The following is an 18,556-nucleotide window of genomic DNA, read 5'->3' as shown; positions in this document are numbered from 1 at the left end:
ATCCGTTCAAAATCCCCAATAAACACCTGAACCCGGAACCTGACTCCTGTGTCCTGACCGACACCCCACTGTGATAGCAAACAAGCCTGAACCTAGTACGGGTGAAACTGCCCCCTCAGTTTCAGTGGTCCTTCGAGCCGGATCAGTGCTGTTGCAGTGGAAATGTCAGGCACACCGGGTTCAGCTCCTCCATCCGCAAGCCGCTCTCGCCGTGAGACCCGTCGCCCGGTCCACCACGAGAGCTACGAGGTCCAGTATGTGGGGAAGAGCACCCACAGACCTGCGGACGTCCACGCCAGTGAGCAGGAGGGACAGGCCGAGATGACCCCCCTCAGGACGCCAGAGAGGAGTTCCCCAGTCCAGCAGAGCCCATCGTCCACGACCCCACAGAGTCGTGATAAACTGGTGCAGCAGCTCGTGGACACCGTGAGGCGACAGAGCGAGCTCATGGAGCGCATGCTGCAGCGCTCTGCCACCTCCACTCCCTTCAGCGCCAGGTCCTCACGCCGGAGCTCAAGGCAGCCATCACCCCAGACGGCCCGCACCCAGCCGGTGCAGTCAGGAACACACCCAGCCCTTGTCCAGGAGCTGACAGATCACCTCCATCGGATGCAGCTGTCATCATCGCCCCCGACGCCGCCGCCAGTCAGCCGCTCCTCGGCGTCCATCTCCAGTGCCCTGTACCACCTGCCACCGGGGCAGGAGGGCACCCTGACAGACAGTGCCACGCCCAGCCAAGTGTTGCCACGGCAACCAGCCCCTCCACAGCAGCATTCCCTGCTGCCACTGCAGGTGCACCCAACCCACCAGGGGGAGCACCCACAGGGCCAGCTCCCTCAGCTGCCCTGCAGCCTGTCTCAGCCTCAGCCGAGTTTTCCCCCGGCCATGCAGGCTGTAACGGCAGACCAGAACCCAGTCCTCCTGCAGCCCACTCAGTATCTGCCGCAGGGACCAGTAATGGGCGTGCCCTCATACCTGACGCCCTACCCACAACCGGTTGCCACCCTGCCCTGCCACTGGCCAACGCAGCACCCTGGAGCAGTGACGACGTCTCCACCACAGACAGCAGGAACAGCGCCCCCTGCTGTGCGAAGACGGTCCTACAGGAGGGTAGAAGGTCCGACCTTCCCGGACCTGACCAAGGAGGATGAGACCGAGTACACCATGCTCCGGATGGCCCTTGACAACCTGCTCGATCCAGAAGAGACCGAGCAGTACAAGTACCACATCCTCCTGGACCACCTGAAGGTTGACCAGGCCCGGCGGCTGGCACTCGCCTTCTCCAAGGCCCCAAACCCCTTCACGAGAGCAGTGAAGGCGTTGGATGACCGATACGGGCAACCACGCCAGCTGGCATCCCGGGAGATTAAGGCTATCATGGCCTTACCTCCAATCCGGCCAGGGGATGGGCAGGCCTTCGACGACTTCGCCCTCCGCATCCACGCCCTGGTGGGACTCCTTCAGACTATGGGGGGGCAGGGCCAAGCTGAGCTAGCCTGCGGCTCGCACGTGGAGCGCCTCCTGGAGAAGCTCCCCTCTGAGCAGTTCAGCAGGTTCAAAAGGTACATCAGCCGACTCAGGCCCGAGTCCATGATGTACACCCTGCTGGACTTTGCAACCTGGCTCCAGCTAGAGGCCCGCTGCCAGCCAAGGAGAGAGCGCCCCCCCGCTGGACAGAAGGAGCAGTGGCCTGCACCAGAGCCCACCAGGCGGAGGGCCAACATCCTGCACGGAACCAACCAGGCCACCAGCACCGCAGCCCCGAAGTCATCCCCAGCAGCGCCACCTGCTGGGAACCTCAGGGGGAGGAAAGACGCATACTGCCCCTACTGCGACAACGCCGAGCACTACCTCAGCCAGTGCACCGCCTTCCAGCGGTTCTCCAGGGACGAGAAGGTGGCCTGGATCAAAGAGAACCAGAGGTGCTGGCGGTGTGCTCGCGCTCATCAGGCTGCGCAGTGCACCCTGAAGCGGCCCTGCAGTACCTGCAACGGCAAGCACCTGCAGGTACTGCACGATGTGAATGAGAGGTCCGGGGAGAGGACACGCCCAGCCGTCCAGACTCTGTACCTGGACCGGCCGAGTGGCCACAACCCTGTGATGCTCAAAGTTATCCCAGTCTCCCTGCATCACAAGGGCTGGTCCACAGAGACCTACGCGGTACTGGACGATGGTTCTGAGCGGACAATCCTCCTCCCAGCCGCAGCCAAACAGCTCCACCTGCAGGGCAAAGCCGAAGATCTGGCCCTTCGCACCATACGGCAGGAGGTCAATATCCTCCACGGGGCGGCCGTGTCATTCAAGATCTCCCCTGCGTCCGGACCGAAGAGGACGTACTGGATACGAAATGCATTCACCGCTGACCACCTGGCCTTGTCAGAGCACTCCTATCCAGTGGCAAAGCTGCAGAAGAGGTATGCACACCTCAGAGGCCTCCCGCTACAGTCCCTCAACCAGGTGCGCCCACTCCTGCTGATCGGGGCGGATTACACCCGCCTGATCACCCCAATCGAGCCAGTACGTCTGGGCCCACCAGGGGGCCCAGCAGCAATCAAGACCCGGTTGGGCTGGACACTCCAAGGGCCGGCACAGCGCCTTCAACGCCGCACCTCTCCCCCCAAATGTCTGCTGACCTCAGTCAGCAAACCCAGAGAGGACAGTACACATGGCAAGCCCCGGTTGGGGTTGGCTGAACCCAGCCAACGAGGCCAGCATGCTGCGTTCCCCCACCAAGGAGCAAATAAGGGACCCGCGAGACCAAGTGGAGCAGAAGTGGAGGATGCTGCAAAGCGGCAGGAACCCAGCTTCTGTGGGCTAGTGGCAAGGAACACAAGCCCCTCCCTCCTAGAAGGCAGCCCAGTCAGTGGCTCCCAAGAGCTACCGGAAGGGACTGCACCGTCCCTTTACGGGGCGGCTGATCAGGCCAGTGAGCCCTCAGCCACCAAGCACCCAACGGCAGAGGCCCAGCTCCTCAAGAGAGCTCAACGAGGCAGCTTTCAGGAAGAGCCCACTGGTTTGGAAGCAGGCAAGCCAGTGCCCTTCAGCAGCCACCTGACAACCCTGTCGCCCAGGTCGAGTGGCTTCAGCCTGGTACGTAAGTCCTGGACTCTGCGAGGAAGGGGGTCCAGTCGACGGCACCAACAGAGCAGCGTGAAATGGAAGCGACGGCGAGCTAAGCCTGTGGTCCCGAAGGAGACGGACCTCCCCCCTGCTCGCCTGCAAACCTCCAACTCCACCAACATGGCCTACCCTCCACCGTGTGAGAGGCCGTGTTGTCGCCGGTGGAGCTGGCAGAGACGGATTGGTTCGGACTGCAAAGGTACAGGTCGAGGACCGGACCTACACCCGCCCAGTTGCTCAGCTGGTTGTGCTCCCAGCCATACCTGATGACACAACCGAGCACCCTTCGAAAGTATGATGTGGCCCTCTGTATGGAGCAAATTTCCACAAGAAATTTGGGGGCGGCTGTAGAAAAGGGCCACATGTTTCTGTCTCTGTCCTTGTCTTTGTCTTTGTTTGCGCACCACCCCCACCTCTCATAGGCACTTGTTTACGACTCAGTTGAAACCTGGCCAAACCGGTCCTGCTGCTCCCCTTATCAGCAGGACCCCCACCGGTAACTCGAGTCACAGGCGCACCCCCAAGGACGGCCCCCAGGTCACCATTTGCCCTCGGACCTGCCCGTATCCTTTGGCCACCAATCAGGGCCTCAATAGGGCCGGGGATACGGGACAAGATAAAGGTGGCAGTGACCTCCCCCACCTCAGTACCGGAACAATATTTGGGAGGTGAAGAACGGGGGAGACCAAGCCTTTGGGGACCAAACAGTGTGCTGTTGTTGTGTGCGTCTGTGCCTAAGTAAGTAGTATGCCTAACTTCAACTGGTTGTAATATAATTGCCTGTAGAGAGGGAGGGGTGTGCATGTTAATTAAGATAGTGTGTCCTTCATGTATAAATGTTTTCATCGCCATTCCTGCAGTTTAAGTCTGTATGCCTCAATGCCTGTATGTATATTTTTACATTCAATGGACCCAACAATAATGATCATTCTCCCTGCTTACTCTTTGCAGGGAACCACACACACCCATGCACCACAAACCCTTGTATCCATCCGTTCAAAATCCCCAATAAACACCTGAACCCGGAACCTGACTCCTGTGTCCTGACCGACACCCCACTGTGATAGCAAACAAGCCTGAACCTAGTACGGGTGAAACTGCCCCCTCAGTTTCAATGTATATAGTATATATATACATATTTCCATTGGTGTCAAATAAGAGCTGAGAGGGTAAGATGATGACTACAACTAACGATGCATTTCCACCAAGCAGTACAGTACAGTTCGGTACGGTACGGTATGCAATTATTTGTGTTTCCATCATCAAAAGTTGCGAACCGTACCAAAATAAGCATACTGTACTGGTTTTTGGTACCCTTCTGTTGGGGTACCAAGCACGGTGGTACAGTTTGTAAAGGATGGAGCTACACCCACTGCCATCCGTTGATTGGTCGACAGAGAGCCGTCACTTCCGTGCGACAACGTGAATACAAAGTAGGGCTGTCAACGTTAACGCTCATTCGTGATTAATCTGGAAACTTTAATGCGTTAATGTTTTCACGCAAATTAATCATATTATCAAGTTTGACCGCAACTCCCTTCCATAATTCCAGCACGGATAGTTACCTGGCTGAATTACTGAAAGGCGTGGCAAACGCAGATGTGCTGAACGGCAAACTTCGTTTTAACCCTTTCACGCGTACAGTCACACCGGTGTCATTCGCTGTTTAGCGCATATGCTAAAACTGGTGCGATTAGAACACTAGATTGGAGAAATTCTAGCTAATTTTGGCTTTGAGGAAACAGTGATTTAACAGCGATACGTTGGTGTAAGCTAGTGAATAGCTCCCAGTATAAAACTGAGAGGCACAATTAGACTTACCACTCTACTTGTGGGCAGTTTTCACTGGGAGCTGCCTGGCGATAATTACGGAGTCATACACAAGCAAAGTAAGTGATAAAATCAGAACTTGGGGGTATACATTTTCTTCAATTAAGAATGCTTCTGAATTGAATAGCCAATTTAAAAAAAACGATGAAAAATTGCAGAAAGACAAAAATGAGCTGCATATTGAAATAAAAACTCTCTGACAGGAGTGAAAGAATACCACAACAAATACCACCAAATATTCGCAAGCACTCTGTAAAATGCTATGACCACCCAAATACACTGCTACAAAGGTTTGCCCATTTGGAACAAAAATTTCAGATAGGTTGGACAGGGTCTCTCTGTCTCTGTGAGTTGTATTGGAGAGGATTGCACTCATCTTGACTCAGCGCTTCTGTATGACAGCAGAGTTTGTGGTCGGCGAGCATAATGTACACTTGGTGATTCCAAAAACAGGGTTCCATAAAGGGAAAAAGCATAACAAAGAATTTACAATACTGGTGTAGTGGAGCCACTGGGGTCAAATGACTTACAACATAATCACATTTAAGGTGTACTGGAAAGTCAAATCCACCTATGCAGTTTTCAATTTAAGACACACTAATTTTGATAAAAGGAATCAAAGCAACACTTCTACACTGCAGAACTGTGAATAAGAAATGGGGCCAACTGAAAGACACAGAACAATTCAATACAAAGTCTCAACAGTGGTTAAATAAATCCTTGTGAAAGAGTTCAAAACAGAACAAGAGACTATACAAAATATACATTTAAAAAGACAGTACAATGCATTCTGTACAATATATGCAGATTAAAAAAAAAAAATAAGGGAGACCATATTATAAATGATACAAATGTAATCCTAATCACATTTTTCAATATTGTGATAGAAAAAGGAGAATCAAATAGACAGTTTGGTGCATCAAAAAAGGAAAGGAATTACTTTACTACAACGAAGACACTGCAAAATCAATACACAGTTAAATCTGAGCTTCATCATGAAAGAGACTACATGCGTGCCTACAGCTCACTCTGATAGAATTGTGAATAAGGGATTCTGAATTACTGTAAAATGAAAAATGTAATGACAAATTAACCAGAGATTATTTATGAACTGTGAATCTTTACACAGTCTGTTGGAACCGGAAGAGTACGTGATGATTGGAAGAAGGCTGTGGAATACCAATACATAACAAAAGGGATTGCACTGATCCCAGGAAATGCAGGCTAGTTAGTTTTCTAGTTTTTAATAACTTGTATCTTATGTAATATTTTGTAAAAACTATAATAAGGCATAGGTCAGTATTACTCCTAAAAAGTATCACAAAGGACAGAACAGGAAGATCATATTTAACAAATTGGGTGGAGCTATTTGATAAAACTACTAAATGTGTTCATTCATATTAATAACAATAAAAATACCTTTGTATAATAACAACAACAACAACAACAACAATAATAATAATAATAATAATAATAAACCAAACAACACATCTCTGCATTAGTAAAAACAAGCCAATTAAATACATCTTTAGACAAGATTTAAAAGAAGTTACTGACAGTGTAATTCTTATGTTAAGAGGAAGGTTGTTCTGGAGTCTGGGGGAGAAAACTGACAAAAAACGATTGCCCTTCGTCTCCAACCTTGACTTTGGACCTTCTAATAGGGCCTTATCTGAGGACTTAGAAGGCTCAGGCGACTGTGGGGTGCTCACTGATGTTCTCTGGTGGCAAACCATGCTTGTCAGCTACCTGTAAGATTTTATTTTAAAATCTACTCAAAAACTCACAGGCAGAGAGTGCATAGAAGCTAAAATTGTGGTGATATGCTATCACCTGCTGAATATTGTATTGCTTGAAGCCAGGCCTAGGTTTGAAGATTCAAACAGGTATAGAAGGCATTTCAATAATCTAAATACAAAGAAATAAAAGCATGCATACTTTTCTCAGCATTAGCAAAGGACATGGTAGGACTTAATTTGTATGTTGCATTATCGTTATTTAGCAGAGCTCTTATCCAGAGCAACTTACATAGGTTACAAGTTTTAAATGTTATCCATTTATACCATTTCATACCATATGAAGAACTTGTTATGAATCTGAAATTAGAAGGAATTATTAGAGTCAAGTTAAAGTGGAGTCAAAATTGGCTTTTGAAGATGACAGAATAAAAAGATGAGAAGACCATACTGACACTTGCTTAGGATGCCACCTGTCACCATGGGCACCACACATACTAGTTTTTTTAATTAATGTCTTGCTCAGGCAAGTAACCCCTACCCCCAATATTAAGAAGGTAAGGGAAAAAAATGACACATTTGATTTTCACCTTATAATGGTTAAAGTTAGGGGGCTGGGAAATTTGATTTTAAACCCATACTCATGGGCAACTAATTTAACTATGTCCATCAAAACCATCAAGTAAAGAAAAGAGGAGAAGCAAAAAAAAAAAAAAAAAAAAGCAGTATGTCATGAAAATTTTACTCGTAAGTGTTTTACTTATTTCATATATCTAGCTACTATGTTAGATACTAGTCAGCCAGATTTTGAGGGACATTGCAACATTTCATTTTTTGGTGTCATTAAGCCACATACAAATAAGTGCTATACATTAAACAAAAATAGCCAAGTGTAAAACAAAAATGACCTGTTAATGTGCTTATTGTGTGTCATTACATGCCATTTGTTCCACACTGAAACTCAAAACCAAAAACATATTTACATTTTGAATTCTTTGTATGAAGAGGAATAATAATAGAGTAATAAAGTTTACAGTATGAGTGATGACATCTGCAACTACTAATGTAACAGTTTGTATCGTCAACCACTAGATGAAGCCATTGCACTGAGCATTTCAACAAATGCTATCACCATTCATGCATAATATAAGTGGAAAGGCTTCTTATTTGTTGTAAAGATACTGACTTTGGCTCACTCTTTCTTGCCACACTACCTCTTGCCTTGTCTGGATTGTTATCTCCACAAAGTCATGAAAATGTACAACTAAATAAAAATGTGATTGTTATACAATGTCTTATCTACCATTTACAAAACTTACTTGGTAAAAGCATTAATTTTGCAGTATTTTATTTTGTGCTGCCTGTGGATAATTATACACCACATTCCTATTTTAAAAACACACTAATATTAGTTAATACTGAGACATTACAGATAAACTTGATACAGGTTGCGAGACCACTTCTATTCTAACCTTTCTAACTTGTTTTCCTGTCTCTCTTTCCATTTGTAATTGTTTCCCTTCGATATCAGATGAAGCCTTCTTTGTCCCTCGATAAGTACTGGGAATTCAGTACATGACAATTTGATGTTCAATCAAACTTAAGTTCTGACTTGACCACTCCGATTGGAAACCTGTTCCTTTTGTTGGACCACATATTTTTGATGTGGCCAGAAATATGCTCAGCATAAGCATTACTGACAAGATGAGACACACAACATTCTGTAACACACAAGCAATTTGCTACATTCTCTCTCCACGCTATATATAGGGTTTCTGCTAGGATTTTTTCTTACCAGTCCAATGTCCGGAAAGAATTTATTTTACCGGACAAATTTGAAACTTACCGGTCACGTATATCATTTGCACATAAGTTGAATTCATATACCCTCTATCTTAATACTACTCATATTTTTCTTGCCATTTTCATCTAATTGCCCCTTTTTGCTGCTTTGAAAGTATTCCACATAGACCTCACCTGGTATTATAATGTGTCCCTAATTGGATGTTGGTGGGCAGGTAGGCGAGGATGCATTGTGGCGATGTTAAGGGCCACAATGTGTGTACGCTTCGAATTTTCAAAACTTGGAGAATCTCCCACCTCCATGACAGTACTGGGTGAAGTGACTTGCATATACAGAGGAATGTATACCAACAAACAGGACATTTGGGAAGCCAGTCATTCATTGTCAGTAGTGAGAGCGATGCACTACCACCAGTCCTGGCCTCTAGCATGCACCCACAAGCTACTGTGTATCATTAGATAAGGTCACCAACATAAACACATATACCTGTGTTGTTAATGTCTTCGTTTGTATGAATGCAGTTAATTACCATAGCTTGACTCTTCCTACAGTAACACAACTGCTTGTCCACCCGATATTGTTTCAAGAGTCAGTACACTGCCTTTGCTACCAGATAAAACAAAGCAAGAAACAGCTGGCCCCCCGTGTCATCAGAAAATTAATGAAACTATTGCTGTTTGTTTGTGCTCTGTTTGTGCCGGTTTGTGCTGTAAAAATCATCGTTTGTGCCATTAAGGGTTTTAAGTAATTAAACTTTACATTTTCTGGCCAGTGATGTCACTCAGCCCCCCATCATTGTCTAAATTGCTCCAAAATGGTCTCAATCATTTGTGCTACGGTTGTGCCGTTTTGTGCCGTTAAAAGAAACATTTGTGCTATTACGCTTTTGATGCAAGAAATGCATTTCATCCACAAGCTCACATATTTCCTTTAAAACAAACACACTGCAGGATAAAATTGACTTTGGCAGCACAAACTCCCCCTTTCACGTTTCAACAAATGGAAGCTACGTTACCTGTAGTTCTAGCCTATATAATTCCCATGACTAGGGTTTGCACCCCTTTTGCCTGTTTGTTCCCGGCAGCAGCTCTAACCCACAGGTGAGTCGTTTAAACTTTTAATTACAATTATCACATTTCGTCTTAAAGTGAAAATCTTAGTTACTTGGTTGTTTTTTTTTTTTCAAGGCTAGCTGTTTGCAGACTTTTTTTTCTTTTTCTAAACAATATTCATTGATTTTTCTTCTTTAACAAGACATAAGCAGAAATATGTATATATACATGTAAGACATGAAACGACAGCAACAGAGAAAACATAAGTCAAACAAATAATAACCACATCAAAAGTAAAAAAACCAATATTTAGGAAACATCTAAGACAAAAGCGTAGAACAGACAAAATTACTCAATTGTTCACAAGCTGTAGAATACTAACCTGAGTTCTCTTCATTAGCCAATATTTCACCCACATGACTCTGCTCAACAAAATCAAAAAATGGACCCCAGTCCTTTTCAAAAGTGTTGTGTAGGCATGATGACATTTCCCTTAGCCATTGGGCAATATTACGTCTGTTCACATTTTTTTTTTAAATAGACCCCTCCCCCAACCTTTAGCCACCCCCCACTCTTCCTCCCTCCTCTAGCCCCCCCAGCCCTTCCTCCCCCCTTACCCTCCCCGTAAACAGGGTGGAAAGGACAAGCTATGGCTGGATCAACAAATGGGCAAAATAAATGTATGTATAAGTACATGTGGAGGGGAAAAAAAAAAAAAGAAAAAGAAAAAAAAACACAAAACACTGAGTTACTACCTTTATGATCCATAATAGTATTCTGAACTATGTTATAATCTCCAACCATTATATAATAATCACTTGTAAATTTTGCAGCCCTTATGTTATTATAAATTAACTTGAAGTTTGGATCATCGTTATTTGGGCCATATAAGTTAATCAAACAGACTTGCTTGTCTTCAACAGTTATGTTTAAAATGATCCATCTTCCTTGAGAATCTATTTCTGAAGCTTGAGAAGTGATTTTGAGTTATTTTTAAATAAGATCATGACTCCCCTTGAGTTTTTTAAACCGTGGGAAAACAATATTGGACCACCCCATTCCTCCTTCCAAACAGTTTCATCTGAAGTTACCGAGTGTGTTTCTTGCAAACAGATAAACGGGTATTCTTTATGTTTTAACCAGGTAAATACTTGTCTTTTTTTATCTGCTAGGCCATTACAATTATAGCTTGCAATAATAACTTCCTCACTTCCCATTATTTAAAGGCTTAAGTTTAAAACTTGTGATGTTTTTATATCATGATCAAATCTTGGAATGTATACATTTTTGAAGAAGATGGAAGATGTGAAATGATACCTTAAGATGCAAGATGTTGTCCCTCCACTGCCCTCCCATATCAGCTAGAAATATGCATTCCTCCTCAATCTACACCACCCTCCCTTCCCACAACACTGGCCCCCAAACCCAACCCCCCTTTCTCTTTGAAGAGAGATGAACAGAAATATAAAACAAGAAACAACAAAAACATAACTAGAGGTCGCAAGCTACCTCAAATGCTTCCAAGCCCCAAAGGTGTAAAAAAGATGTATAACAATTAATTCAATTCAATTTAATTCATTTTTACAGACTTGCATACACATATGCCACAAACCTACCAAGTTTGGTGTGAATAGCTGTTACCGTTTAGGAGTTATAGGCGTGGGAAAAATGTGTTTTCATCGTTGTCGGGGTCAGGTGGGGTTTACACCCAGGTAACGTCCAAATTATAGCAGATATCCACAAACCCCGTGCAATTTGATTAATAGACCCTTTGGGCTATATCCAGGACCAATTTTCACATTCCCTAGAATTACGACCTAGGAGGCTTATCGCTTAGAAAAACCCCCTAAAAAAAGAGGTTTTTTGTAAATGTCGGGGTGAGGGGGCCTTTGGCCCCCTCCAAAAGTTTCCATGCACAAGTTCATATAATAACAGACAAGACTACCAAATTTGGTGTAAATCAGACTTTTATTTCCTTATGTTTGGCCTGGGAGAAAAACAGGAAGAAAAAAAAAAAAAAAAACTAGAGGTCGCAAGCTACCTCAAATGCTTCCAAGCCCCAAAGGTGTAAAAAAGATGTATAACAATTAATTCAATTCAATTTAATTCATTTTTATTTGTATCGCGCTTTTTACAGCACAAGTTGGAACAACGCACATTTTCACTGTTCCTAGGCATGAGACCCCCTGAGAGCAAGCCTCAGGCAACAGTGGCAAGGAAAAACTCACTATCAGGAAGATAGTGCTCCAAAAGTTTCCATGCACAAGTTCATATAATGACAGACAAGACTACCAAATTTGGTGTAAATCAGACTTTTATTTCTTTATGTTTGGCCTGGGAGAAAAACAGGAAGAAAAAAAAAAAAACAGAACGAAAACAATATGCTTCCCAGCCCTGTGGGCTTGGAAGCATAATAAGGCAAAAATGGCAACAACCAAAGAACAGCAACAGTCTCTCAACACTACCTTCTCTTCCAACTGGATTAATAAACTCTACCCAACAGTAATGGGCTTGTCCAAAGACTATGGTGTAGATTCACATCTCATCAAAATTGAAAAAAAAGAAAAGGAAGGAAAAAAAAAGGTCTTCTACTCACAACCATGGTGTAACTTTTGAGTCCCTGTACAGCTGATTATTATTTGTCCACAGTCAAGCGCACTTTGTTGTTTTGCGCCGTTGCTCTTCATTATTGGTTAGAGGATGCGTCTCCTTTCCATAATTTCACGAGGGAATTGCTCATACATCGAGAATTGTGTACCTTTTACTTCTCTTCCGTGTTTCAATAGGTCTATGTTTGTTTTGAAGTTGAGGAATCTCGCCACAACAGGCCTGTTTTTTTTTTTTTTTTTTTTTTTATCTTTTCTGCGGCCGAGCCTGTGTGCTCTTTCAATTATGGCTTCAGTCGCTTGCTCCTCGGACATTTTAATCTCTGTTTTCATGAATTGTTTCACCAGGTTTTCCGTCACGGTGTAATTTTCAGAGTCTCACTCCTTTATTCCCATGATCACGATGTTATTTCTCATGCTTCGACATTTCAGGTCAAGTGTTTCGGCTTTCATTTGTTTATTTTTGTTAGAGAACTTCTCCACCTCGTTTTCTAAGGTACTCACTGTTTTTTAAGGATTGCGTTTTCCTCATTTAAGTCTTCCATTAACTTGTTTGTGAAGTCAACCGCCGACTTGAGTTCAGCTATATCTTTTGTCATTTCTTACAAGAGATCTAGTTTCTTCAGTCGTTTTATTTGTTCGTGCATGGCTTCCAGCATTGCGCGATCTGTTTTTGTTAACGCAGTAGTCCTCTCAATTTCTGGTTCGCTTGCACTTGACAATTCTTCTCTCGATCTCTTGTGATCTGGTTTGGCAGACATATCGAAATAGTATTTGTCAATAAACGACTCAAGATTCTCAATTTCGTTAACCAGGGTGCTTTTAAGTTCCGTATTGTATGGGGTTGTAAGCTGTATTTAAATCAATATTAATGGGAAGCGTCTGGGAGCTGTGCAGCGCTGCGCTGCGCTGGTCACTCCGCATGTTCCGCCATGTCCGCCATCTTCCTCTTTGATTTAGTTTAATTGTGGCCAACAGCAAGTAGCCCAACATAAAATAGCCTACATGCCTAACTGTACTGTGAAGTAAATACAAATCTACAACTTTGTCCATATTGTGTCTTGCATTTCCGTTCCAATTTCTATATATTACCGAAATGACAATAAATAACTTGACTTGATATTTCACCAGTCTGATTCGTCTAGCTATGAGGACGTGGGGGGTGGGGGGAGTGCGGCAATATATTTATTTGCGCAAGTTGTAAAATAATACACAGACTCAGTTTTAAATTGCATCTGTTTATTTCGTTGGTGCAAATCAGCCTGGCTGCTGTGTTGTATTCAGTCCTGTAGAAGGAGAGAAGATATTGTAATGACAATGTAGGCCTATAGCATTGTTTTATTGTTGTTCGGATTGTGTAGGCTAAAACTATAATGAAGCGAACACGAACGCTTTGTTTTCGAGTGCACACGAAAACAAGCAATTGTGTTAGCCAATATAACAACCAAGTAACTAAGATTTTCACTTTAAGACGAAATGTGATAATTGTAAAAGTTTAAAAGACTCACCTGTGGGTTAGAGCTGCTGCCGGGAACAAACAGGCAAAAGGGGTGCAAACCCTAGTCATGGAAATTATACAGGCTAGAACTAAGGGTAACGTAGTTTCCATTTGTTGAAACGTGGAAGGGGGAGTGCTGCCAAAGTCAATTTTATCCTGAAGTGTTTATTTTAACGGAAATATGTGAGGTTGTGGATGAAATGCATTTATTGCATCAGAAGCGTAGTAGCACAAATGTTTCTTTTAACGGCACAAAACAGCACAAACGATTGAGACCATTTTGGAGCGATTTAGACAATGATGGGGGGCTCAGTGATGTGACTGGCCAGAAAATGTAAAGTTTAATTACTTAAAACCCTTAACAGCACAAACAATGATTTTTACGGCACAAACTGGCACAAACGCAGCACAAACTAACAGCAATAGTTTCATTAATTTTCTGATGACATGGGGGGCCAGCTTCACGGAGGTGATAGCATAGTGTGTTCGCGCAACAAGGAGTCTAGCATGGTCTGTTGCCTGCCTGGTGCCCAGGTTGGAGACCTCCTGGAGAGTGCAGAAGCTCCTGGCCAGAGCGGGGGAGGATCCAGTGGTCATGGTCCATGTTGGAGCCAATGACATAGGAAAGGGTAGGTTCGGGGTTCTGCAAGAAAAATTTATTGAGCCTAGCAGGGAAGATTAGGAGCAGAACCTCCACGGTAGTCTTCTCTGGAATTCTACCAGTACCATGTGCAAGCAAAGGGAAGCAAGCCTTTATATGGAGGTTTAACATGTGCCTACAAACCTGGTGTAGGAAAGAGGGGTACAGGTTTATGGGGCACTGGGACTCCTTTTGGAACAGGGGTGACCTGTACAAGCGGGACGGGTTGCACCTGAACTGGAGGGGTACAGCTGCACTGGGCCAGCGTATGCTTAGGGTAGCAGTGGGTTATTTAAACTAGGGTCTGGGGGGCAGGGAGGTTATACAGTGAGATGGGTAGGGATAGACAGACTGCCGGAATAGAACACACCATGGCTAAATATTTTATTAGTAGTGAGGAAACGATGCTTGTAAATCAGTCAGAGCAGCACTGTAATAGGGGTGGTTCTGAGCAGCTGGGGGTGGGGGTGAAGGACAGGAAATACACACGTGGTACCCTGAAATTCCTCTGTTTAAATGATAGAAGCTTAAAAAATAAAATTTTCGATCTAGAAACTGTTATGAGTGATAGTAATTATGATGTTGTTGGGATTACAGAGACGTGGTTTGGTGCAGGGTATGGGGATGAGTACAACGTAGAGGGACACAAGCTGCTAAGAAAGATGGAATCAGTAGAACAGGAGGAGGCATAGCTCTCTATGTAAAGGATAATCTTAATATTCAGGAAATTCCAGGAATGGAGTCCCTTGGTGTTAGTGAAGACATATGGATTAAAATATTGGGGGAAAATGAAAAAGGTCTGAATGTTGGAGTATGCTATAGGCCACCAGCCTCAGACAGCAGTGTTAACAGTATGCTGTTTAATAACATTAAACTAGCATGTCAGGAGGGTGAGGCAATAGTAATGGGGGACTTCAATTACCCTTCAAGTAATTGGGAAGCTGTGTCAGGGCAAGGTAAATGTGAGGAAGAGTTTTTGGATGTTGTAAGTGACTGTTTTACAGTTGAGTAACAGACTGTGATACAATCTGTTACTCAACTTACGAGAGAGAACACAATTCTAGATCTAGTTCTGTGTAATAATCCTGATAGAATCGGCAGTATTGAGGACGGGGAACCACTTGGAACAAGTGACCATAGTTCAATTACATTTGAAGTTTTTTTGGCAAGTTTTTTAAAAATTTTTTTTAGATGAGCTGACTTTATTAAGATGCGTGATTATACAAGGAATATAAACTGGGTACCTCTTCTAGATGGTAAAACTGTGAAAGAAATGTGGTGCATATTTAAAACGATTATTCTGGATGTACAGCGTAAATTCATTCTGCAAGTGAGAAAAGGGAAACTGAAAAAGAAGCATCCACAGTGGATGAATAAGTCGTACAGTTTGAAACAAAAAAGGAAATTATTTAGAAAATACAAGTTGGAGAGCTCAGATGGTAATAAGATTGAATACAGTAATATGCGAGCTCAAGTTAAGAAAAAAATAAGGGAAGCTAAAAGGTGTTTTGAAAGACAGATTGCACTAGATGCAAAGAGCAACTCTAAATGCTTTTTTCAATATTACGGTCGAAAAGGTATAGTTAAGGATGAAACAAGAGGAATAAAAAATAAGGATGGCGTTATGGTTTATAATAAAAAAGCTATTGCTGATACACTAAACAGTTACTTTGTGGAGAGTTTCACTAGTGAAGTGTTTTCGCATATGCCTTCAGGTGCAGTCAGTTCTCAGACTTATGGAGGATACGGATTTAAATGATGCAGAAGTACTAGATAAACTTCAAAAACTTAAAACAAATAAGGCAGCAGGCCCTGATGGAATATATCCAAGAGTTCTCAGAGAACTAGCAGAGGTGGTTTACAAGCCTCTGACAGTTATTTTTAAGCAATCCCTTAAAACTGGAGAAATGCCAGATGACTGGAAACATGGCAGTGTAGTACCTATCTACAAGAAAGGAGACCGAACTGATCCAGGAAATTATAGGCCTGTCATTTTAACTTGTATTGCATGCAAAATACTGGAATCCATCATTAGGGATAATTTGGAATTATTCCTGGAACAAAATGGTGTCTTAAATGATAGCCAACACGGTTTTCGCAGAGGGAGGTCATGCTTAACAAACCTCCTGGAAGCTACAGCATGTTTGGACTCAAACCAAACTTATGATATTATCTATTTGGACTTTCAAAGTTCCGCACGAGAGGTTCATATATATTGAAAATGAAATCTGCAGGAATTACAGGAGCTATCACTGAGTGGGTTCAAAGTTGGTTGTCTAACAGAAAGCAGACTGTGACTGTGGGAGGAATTGTATCAGAGCAGGGTCCTGTACGAAGTGGAGTCCCGCAGGGATCGGTGTTGGGGCCTTTGCTATTTCTTATATACATAAATGATCTTGATGCAGACGTTAGTAGTAACATTTGCAGATGATACAAAACTAGGGGGTCTGGCCAACAGTATAGAATCAACTAAGGTAATACAGGAAGACCTAAACAGCATCCAAAAGTGGGCAGATACCTGGCAGATGACTTTCAATTTAGATGAATATAAAGTCTTGCATGTGGGAAATAAGAACCTTACACAAGACTACTTCATGGGTGGAAAAAAACTAGAATGTGCTCAATTTGAAAAGGACTTGGGAGTAATAGTTGACCCAAGCTTAACAGGATCTAGGCAGTGTGCTGTAGCAGTAAAAAGGGCCAACAGGATGCTGGGATATATAGCCAAAAGTACTGAGTATAAATCTAAGGAGGTTATATTGAAATTATACAATGCCTTAGACCTCACTTTGAATACTGTGTGCAGTTCTGGGCACCACATTATAAAAAAAGATATCAAAGTTCTTGAAAAGGTTCAAAGAAGGGCAACTAAATTAGTTCCTGGCATGAAATATAAAAGCTACGAGGAAAGACTCAAGTTACTTAACCTATTTAGACTAAGCGAGAGGAGGCTTAGGGGTGATTTAATTCAGGTATTTAAATTTATAAAAGTACTCAATAAGGTTAACTATAATAGATTTTTTAGGGTGAGTTCAGTCTGTAAAACAAGAGTACATAAATGGAAACTAGTTAAGAGTAAGTTCCACACTGATATAAGGAAATATTATTTTACACAAAGAGTTATCAATACATGGAATAGGTTGCCAGGTAATGTAGGTAAGGCAGAGCCTTTTCAGATTCGCAGAAATCAGATTCGCAAGAAATATTATTTCTTCTCCTTTGTTTAAATTCACTATTCTTAAATTACTATGTCTTGATTTGTTTTCATCGATCAATTTAATCCATTACACTCAGAAGTTTTGTTTCCAATTCTTTGATTTTCTGGTCATGTTCATTACTAAGTTTCCCTTGCTGGTGCAAGTCACAGGACAAAACTTCCAACTTTTTTATTCATCACATTAAATGTGTTTGCTACTGATAGTTTTAATTTGCATGCATTTACGTTGTAGATGTGAATACTATCTCGGTATGCACTCAGTGTTTGTTGCTGCTATGCTTTATTTCTCATGGTTATGGCTTCCTATTGTTTGATGATGACCATGTTGAATGCTTGGTCACATTGATAACTTCACTAATCAACTTTCAGTCAAGCAGGTACACAATAGCTCACTTTTAATTTCATGTAGTCATAACACATGCTTAAACACTTTGGATCTTGAAGATTCCATTTTTTTGTTGGAGATCTCCTACTGCTGCCTTTGCATGAAGTCAACTCCTGGACCACTTCTCTTGCAGCCCAGGGGAGCAAGATGCGAGTTCTGTTTCTGGTAGGGTTGCCACTGCACCAGAGCAATGGATTTTGAAAAGCAATACATTTAACTTTGCTTTATTATTTATTATTTAATAACTGTCACACAAGTTGTGGAGGCCAAGAACCATTTGCCTCCAGTTGGAGAGCTCTGACATGAACCATGATTATGCATGTTTCAAATTAATTCCTTCCGCTTTGTTATTACCTCCTTTTATATCCACATAAATAGATAACCCTGATTTTCTTTTTTTTACTTTAGACAAAAAGGGTTTTCTTGTAGTAGAGAGATGTATTGTGTGTAAAATAGGTGTTGGCTGAAAGTGTCAGGGTGCACTGTCCTTAATGCACAATTAGCAGTTCCAACCTCAAGAAGAAAATGGATAAAAATGTCTGCTGAGGGTCTCTATCCAGTGCTGTCTTCCTTAGCAACTATTAGTATTTTGCAAATCTAGGACAATTTGTATTCTTAAAACATATTTTGGAGGGAAAACTAACTTATAATTTGGGCCACTACAGTGT

The 18,556-nt window shown here is 43.0% G+C and overlaps 1 protein-coding gene across 1 annotated transcript in view; it reads right to left on the bottom strand.

The window, feature by feature from the left end:
- The window catches only part of si:ch211-156l18.8 (probable G-protein coupled receptor 158), a 167,008-nt gene that overhangs the window by 9,025 nt on the left and 139,427 nt on the right, over positions 1–18,556 (bottom strand).

This window comes from Megalops cyprinoides, chromosome 1 (assembly GCF_013368585.1).
Source record: "Megalops cyprinoides isolate fMegCyp1 chromosome 1, fMegCyp1.pri, whole genome shotgun sequence".
NCBI lineage: Eukaryota > Metazoa > Chordata > Actinopteri > Elopiformes > Megalopidae > Megalops > Megalops cyprinoides.
The sequence above is the reverse complement of the archived record's forward strand: the minus strand, read 5'-3'. Positions and strand labels throughout refer to the sequence as shown.